At 39.6% G+C, this 8,301-nt stretch overlaps 1 pseudogene; it reads right to left on the reverse strand.

Annotated features, from left to right (window-relative positions):
- Positions 1-792: 792 nt before the first annotated feature.
- Positions 793-7,820, reverse strand: LOC138174553 (uncharacterized protein C9orf85 homolog; annotated as a pseudogene).
- Positions 7,821-8,301: the final 481 nt, after the last annotated feature.

Genomic DNA, 8,301 nt, shown 5'->3' on the forward strand with positions numbered 1-8,301 from the left:
GGATTTATCAGTATTCTGAGATTTAAAGACTGTATTAATAAATGCTGAAAGGCAGAAATAAATGCATTCTTTACAGATGATATCACAATGACAATTTTAATCAATAAAAGAAATATGAATAAACAATGCAGACCTAGACATACTAAAGAATGATGCATTAAACAATGAGTACATGGGGTAGAGCCAAGAGGGCAGAGCAGTGGCAACAACCCACCAAACTTGCCCGACATTTCCACGCAAAGAACTTGAAAATAACTTGACAAATAGAACCCTGGAGTGGCAGAGTCAATGCAAGGTTGAGGTGAGGCATTTTTCCAGGCCAAGACAACTTAGGAGGTAGGCAGGAAAGGTCTGTGGCACCAGAGTGGGAACCAGGTCAGAGCACAGGCTCTGCTGGAGACACCATCAGCAGAGGGCCTTGGAGGCTGCAGCAGCGGGCAGCTGCAGCATCCAGAGCTCACAGCCCAGAGACAGTGAGGGGGTCAGGCCTGGTCACAGAGAGATTATAGGGAACCCTGAGCTGGCCCTGTGCACAGTACCTGGGGCTGCTTGGCATTTCTCTTACCCATACAGTTCTGGGTCACAGTTCCAGGATGCAGAGGAGTGTTTGAGGTTGGTCATGAGGAAGTAAGGGCCCTGCTCCCAGTTTCAGGGCAGAGAGGGGCACTAACCAGTGAGGAGTCAATAATGACATGTAGCTGCAAGCCTAGATGACTGGAGGGATGGTGGAACCCTTCCCAGTAAGTTAGAAAGAGGGGAAAGTTTGCAGCAGAGATGGGGGAAGGATATTGTTTAGCTTTGGTCATGTTGATTTTTAAGAAGAAGAATGAGAGTTTTCCTTCTCATTAGAGCTGATTTATTAGGTGTGTATTTTGAAAGCTTTGGTTCACTAAAGTTAACATGGGTTGGCTTAAGTTTGGCTTCTAGCAAATGAAGGTGCTATTTTCCAGCTTCCAGTTCTTGGTTTCTACCCTTTACCTAGATCTTCTAGAGGCCTTATTTGTAGAAAGTAAACTGATCTGTGTCCTTGAATTCAACAATAATAAGACATCTTGATAGAGGCCCTCAATCCCCCGACCCAGTCTGTGAATACGTGTTCTCCTTTTTGACGATACTTCACTTTCTTTTGGATGTCTACAATTAGAATAGTTTCTGTTGGTGCCAGCGTCGGCCCTTATAAATCTTACGTGGCACCCCTGGCATAAGCAATATTCAATGAGGAGAGAGCATGCCCTTCTAGGCCTGGAATAGCTCCCAGATGGGATGCCTGCAGTATGAGGGTGGCAGTGGGCCAGAAGGCCACTTTGTGCCCTCCCAGGACTGATGCAGAAGAGGCCAAGCCCCAAGCAAGAAGAACTTTGCCAGCGTGCTTTTCTTTCCATGCTGTCGTACTGCTGCAGTAGCCAGCTCCCCAAATGGTGGCTTCTTCAAGGGGCAGGCCAAACAGAGGACTCTGACTTTGATGAATTATCGGGGTCAGCCACCACATCCGCCCTACAAGATATCTTTGCTAGACATTTCTAGGTGAACACTACTGAGGAGAAATAGAAAGAAAAACAGAAATAGAAAGAAACGTGTAAATTGGGTTCTTGAAAGAGCTATGAAGGACAACGTCTAAATGGAATCCAATGAGCAGAAAAGCAGTAAATCAGAACAGTGAACATCCATGGAAAAGGCTCAGGGTGAAACCACCTCCCACATTTTACTCTGATTCCTTAATAAGGTTAGAAAATGTATCGATCAATCACACAAACAGGTAGGCAAGCAATCAATGAAGAGGGCTTAGACAAAAGTGCAAAGGAAGCTTGGAAGACCATCTGATGATGCCACATGAGGTCGGCTTCAATTGCCTGTGGGTTTGCATTTTACCCTTTGAGTACCATATACATATGAGCATTGAGCTGTCTAGAATGAGGAGCTTTTCCAGAAAATGGAGCCTTTGGCTTTTTAGTACACCACTGAGGAAGAATTTCCTGGGCGTGGTGTGTGTGTGTGTGTGTGTGTGTGTGTGTGTGTGTGTGTGTGTGTGTAAGGGTTTATCTTTTGCCAGGTCTCCTACCCCTTGCTTTTGACAAAATGAAAAACTTAAAAGTTTCAAAGGGTCCAAGGGATATTGGACTTTCCCCCTTTTCATTAATATTCTAAATGGTGTTCCTAGACTAGCTTATGGCCTGTTTGCATTCTTGGGAGTCAAGGACACACTGAATTTCTAGCTGAGCTAAAAAGTCATACCCAAGAGAGACTCTTTGAGACCTGCACAGCTAGGAGAAGAGCAGAGCCTACAGCCAGGGGTGTGTTTCTCCTTGGTCAGAGGCACTCTTTAATTTCCTGCCCACTTTCCATTGGACTCTGCTGGTCCTTGGGGGAGCGGCACCTTTGGTAGGGGATGATTTTACAGCAGCCGCTCTTACGGTATCTCCTCCCCACCTTTCCTGTCTTCATACATATCTCTTGCTTCCACAGACTCTGCTTCAGATACGCTTGGCTTTCTTACTGTTTCTCACATAAGACAATTCATCTCCCACCTCCATACCTTTGTATTGGCCTGCTCCCATGCCTAGAATCTCCTCTCCACTTCTGCCCCTTAGGATTCTGGATTCCTCTCAAGCCTAACTCAGGTGCCATCCTTTACATGAAACCTTCCTTCATCATCGAGGCTTCTAGTGCCCTCCTTCCCCAAACTGCCTTGTATTCATTCTGAATAGAGTCTATATAGTTATACCTGTGAATGTTGCCTCCAATATTTGAATGTGAGCTTTTTTTTTTTTGCTTTTTGGAGGGGGGATGGCTGGGCAGTTGGGTTTAAGTGACTTGCCCAAGGTCACAGAGCTAGTAAATGTTAAGTGTCTGAGGCTGGATTTGACCTCAGGTCCTCCTGACTCCAGGCCCACTGCTCTAGAATGTTAGCTTTATCAAAGGAGGGACTGTTTAGTTTTTCTCTTTTATATTCAGTGCTCAGCACAGTCCCTGACACAGAGTAGATGCCAATCAATGAATACTTGTTGATTGATTGGTTACTTCCTGATGGAGAGATGTAGGAAAAAGGATAAGTAAATTATGTCATTCTGATGGTCAAGCTGATCAGTGCTCATGATCCAGTTGTGGGCACAGGAAATGAGAGAGACTTATGAGTAAGGAGCGAGCCAAGGGTGATTGCAGGGATTCTTAGGAATAGGGGCTAGGCAACGGTCATCAAGGCTGATTTTACATCACTTTCAGCTTCTCCCTGAGTACCATGGAGAGATGACAAGAGGGCTCAGGGCCCTTACTTTACCAGAACTACTTAGGACCTTGATTCCTGGTAGCATGCTAGGCTCCACCAATACATCACCAAGAGTACTTGGAGGCCTTTCGGATCACTGTTCTAAATCCTGAGTGGTCCAAATGTTCTTTCAAGTAAGCATGACTCTATTCCACTGAGAACCTACGTGAAAAAGTGATGACCTAATTGGCTTTACACCCTTAGGTCAGAGGAGTACAGACAAAATTGAGACCCTGGTTTGGGAGCTTTAGCACTATTTAGAGATGAAGTATTCTTTGTCAAGCCCAAAAATTACATTCTAAAAAATTATCAAGGAAAATTGCCCTGATATCTTAGATTCAGAAGATAAAATAGAAATTGAAAGAATCCACCAATCACTTCCTGAAAGAGATCCAAGAGTGAAAACTCTCAGGAATATTATACCCAAATTCCAGAAATTTCAGGTTAAGAGAAAATATTTCAAGCAGCTCAAAAAAAGTTTATATATATTGTGAAGCCACAGTAAGGATCACACAAGATTTAGTAGCTTCTTTGTTAAAGAAGGAGTATGGAATATGATATTCTGGAAGGCAAAGGAGCTAGAATTATAACCAAAAATAACGTACCCAGAAAAACTGAGTATAATCCTTCAGGGAAAAATATGAACATTTAACAAAACATGGGCCTTTCAGGAATTCCTGATGAAAAGACCACAGCTGAATAGAAAATTTCACTTTCAAACATAAGCCTCAAGAGAAGTATAAAGAGGTAAACACGGAAGAGAAATCATAAGGTATTCGATAAGGTTAAACCATTTACGTTCCAATATGGCACGATAATACATGTTATTCCTAAGAACTTTATTATTATTAGGGCAGTTAGAAAGAGTCCACATTGACAGAGGGCATGGGTGTGAGTTAGTTATATTGGGATTATCTTTAAAAAATGAAGGGATGACAAGGAAGGATGCATTGAAAGGAGAGGAGAGGAAGCAGAAGAAAGGACAAATTATTTCACATAAAAGAGAAGTGCAAGGAAGAGTTTTTACAGTGGAAAGGAAAATGAGGGGTGGTGTTGGTGCCAATACTTGACCATTATTCTCATCAAAATTGGTTTAAAGAGGGCAGCCAGGTAGCACGGCGAGTAAGAGCACCGGCCCCAGAGTCGGGATGACCTGAGATCGAATCTGGGCTCAGACACTTATCACCCACCCAGAAACACCTGGCCATGTAACCTTGAGCAAGTTACTTAACCCCAATTGCTTAGGGGCGGCCAGGTGGTGCAGTGCATAAGAGCACCGGCCCCAGAGTCAGGATGAGCTAGGATCAAATCCAGGCTCTGATACTTAGCACCACACCCAGAAATAACTGGCCGTGTAACTTTGAACAAGTTACTTAACCCCAATTGCTTTAAAAAAAAATTGGTTCAAAGAGCAAAGAACTGACACACATACAAATTCAGTTGGGTGTAGAAATCTATCTTACTCAATTGATTAACAGGAGAGAAGAGGATAAGAGATATGAGGGATGGAATGAACAGAAGAAAATAAGATGGAGGAAAATACAGTTAGTAATCATTACTGTGAATGTGAATGGGATGAATTTATCCCTAATATGGAAGAGAAAAAAAGACTGTTAGAAACCAGAATCCCACAATATTTTGTGTATAAAAGATACACTTGAAACTGAAAGACACATGCACACAGTTAAAATGATGACCTAGAGCAGAATCTATCATGGTTCAGATTAAGTTAAAAAAGGCAGGGGTAGGAATTATGTTCTTAGTCAAAGCAAAAGCAAAATCAATCTAATAAAAAAGACACTCAAAGAAACTACATTTTGCTAAAACAATGTTAGAAGATATTACTTACCAAGGAAATAATATCTAAAAACACCCTTTCAAGAAGTTTCTTTGACAAAGGCATCATTTCTCATATATATAGGGAACTGAGCCAAATTTATAAAGATAAAGTCATTCCCCAATTGATCAATGATCAAAGGATATAAATAGGCAATTTTCAGAAGAGGAAATCAAAACTATCCATAATAATATAAAAAAAATCCTCTAAATCACTATTGACTAAGGAAATTAAAATTAAAATCACTATGAAGCACCACCTTATACCTATCATAATAGCTAACATGACAGAAAGAGAAAATGACAAATTCTGTGGAAAAATAGGGACACAAAAGCCCTATTGGTGAAGTTGTACACTCATTCAACTATCCTGGATAATGATTTGAAACTGTGCCAAAAAGGCTATCAAACTGTGCATACCCTTTGACAAAAAATACTGCTACTAGCTTTATATCTCAATGAGATCAAAGGGAAAAGGATCTACATCTATGACAATATTTATAGCAGTTCTTTTTGTGGTAGCAAAGAATTGGAAATTGAGAGGATGTCTATTGATTGGGAAATGACTGAACAAATTGTGGTGTGTGAACTGATGCAAAGTGAAGTGAACAGAACCAGGACATCACTGTAACAGCAATATTGCAATGATGATCATTGTGAAAGACTTAGCTATTTTGATAAATGCAATGATTCAAGACAATTTTTAAGGACTCATGATGAAAAATCCAGAGAGAGAACAGATGCACGCTGAGTATAAATAAAAGTATAATTCTTTCACTTCATTTTTCTTGCTTTTTAAAAAATGTGGCTAATATGAAAATATGTTTTGCATTATTTCAGAGCAGCTAAGTCTTCCACAGTTGATCACCATTACAATATTGTTGTTACTGTGTACAATGATCTCCTGCCTCTGCTCTCTTTACCTTGCATTGATTTATACAAGTCTTCCCAGGTGTTTCTGCAGTCATTCCATTCATCATTTCTTATAGCACAATAGTATGCTATTACAATCATACACTACAACTTGTTCAGTCATTCCCCAACTGATGGACATCCCCTCCATTTTCATCTTTTTGCCACCACTAAAAGAACTGCTAGAAATATTTTTGTACATATAGGTGCTTCCCACTTTTCTTTGATGTCTTTGAAACACAGACCAGGTTATGGTATTGCTGGATCAAAGGATGGGCACCATTTGATTGACGTTTTGGTCATAGTTTCAAATTGTTCCTCAGGGTTGTGAGACTTATTTGCAACTGTACCAAAAAGTGCATTAATGCCCCTCTTGTTACACATCCTCTGTAATATTCATCATTTTCCTTTTCTGTGATATTAGTCAATCTGATAGGTGTGAGGTGGTACCTCACAATTGTTTTAATTTGCATTTCTCTAGTCAGTAATGATTTAGAACTTTTGCCTATGTGACTATTGATAACTTTTATTTCCTCTTCTGAAAACTGCTTTTTCATATCCTTCGACTCAATTCCACATATATTTGAGAAATGAGAGCTTTGTCAGAGAAATTTACTGTAAAATTTTCCTCACAGTCTTTCACTTTCTTTATTTTTGGCTACATTAGTTTTGTTTGCTCAAAACCTTTTGTTTGGTCATAAATGCTTTCCTTTGTTTTTTTTTTTTTTTAACAAAAAGAGACGAGTTCATTTTTATCGTTCCAAGAGAAATTTAAGCATGGATTCTGTTTCTGATGAAATCCAAATGATAGAAAAATAGATCTGGAAACCATTGTTTTTCAGGTCATCTACTGATACCATTGTACATATGGAAAAAAAAACCCCCAGACTTCAAGGAAGGAAGTGATTTGACCAGGGTTACATAACTGGTTACTAACAGAGGGCTAACAACACCCAATCCCAAGTCAGCAAGCTCTCCCCTGTCCTGTGTATCATTTCATAGGCCCTTGTACCAGACCTTCAAGTTAGTTAGGTTTTTATTTCATTTATTTGATTATTTTGTCCCTCATCTTCTGATTAATTTAAATCAAGGTCAAAATCTAATTCCTTATCGCTCTGTTCTTCTTCAAATCTTCTCTTTCTTCTCTTGCCATTATATATATATATATATATATATATATATTTGCTTTTTGGAGGGCAATGGGGGTTAAGTGACTTGCCCAAAGTCACATGGCTAGTAAGTGTGTCAAGTGTCTGAGTCCAGATTTGAACTCAGGCCCTCTTGATTCCAGGACAAGTGCTCTATTCACTGAGCCACCTAGTTGCCCTGCCATTAAATATTTTGTCATTTTCAACATCTGATGTCTTCTCTAGCTTGTTACTGATAGGGATATCAACTTCTTCTTTCTTTCCATATTTAATATAAACTTCAAGTTCACAAGCACATGGTCTACAAATCATGGGATAAGAATCCTTCACTGTCTTCTGTAAACATTTAACACATTTTTTAGGTTTTGATAGTGGTTTGTACTTTGCTATATTTCACTCACCACTCCAGATCTTCTTTACAATGCTAACACACTCCATCAGAAAGCTTTGCATTTGTTCTCTTTGTGTTTGAGCTTTTGTGTGTAGAGGAGCAATTGTTATCCCTGGGCTAGGTCCTTTATATTTCCTTTGAGCTTTTCCATCTTTTATTCCATTTACTTCTCTGTCTGCATACTGGTATCAAACTTATCATTTTTGAAGCTAAATGGATTTTGGTGCCTCTGGGATCTGGTATGGGTCATGTTCCCCTTCTGGGAGGTCATTTTGGAAGCTACCACATCCAGGGAGGGTGAGAAGGAGAGAACCCTTTCCTTCTCCATAGATATGACATGGAAACTTTTCTATGCTCCCCTAATTAACATATGATATCACCTTTTATGTACAAATCATCTGCACATCATGAACTTATTTTGGTATATGTTGTGATATGTTTGTCTATGCCTAGTTTCTTCTAAATTGCTTTCTAGTTATTCCAGTAATTTTTTGCAAATGGCGTGTTTTTTCCCCAAAGGCTTGAATCTTTGGTTTTATCACACAGTAGATTACTATAGTCATTTACTTCTGTGTGTTGTGTACCTAATTTTTTCCATTGATCCATCATTCTATTTCTAAGCCAATATCAGATTGTTTTGATGATTACTACTTTGTTTTACAGTTTGAGATCTGATATTGTTAGACCCCCTCCTTCCTTTTTCATTGATTGCCTTGAAATTCTTTAACTTTTGTTCTTTAAGATGAATTTTG

This window comes from Petaurus breviceps, unplaced genomic scaffold (assembly GCF_028583685.1).
Source record: "Petaurus breviceps papuanus isolate PSGF00001 unplaced genomic scaffold, PetGlider_PUasm1.0 689, whole genome shotgun sequence".
In the NCBI taxonomy this organism is placed as follows: Eukaryota; Metazoa; Chordata; class Mammalia; order Diprotodontia; family Petauridae; genus Petaurus; species Petaurus breviceps.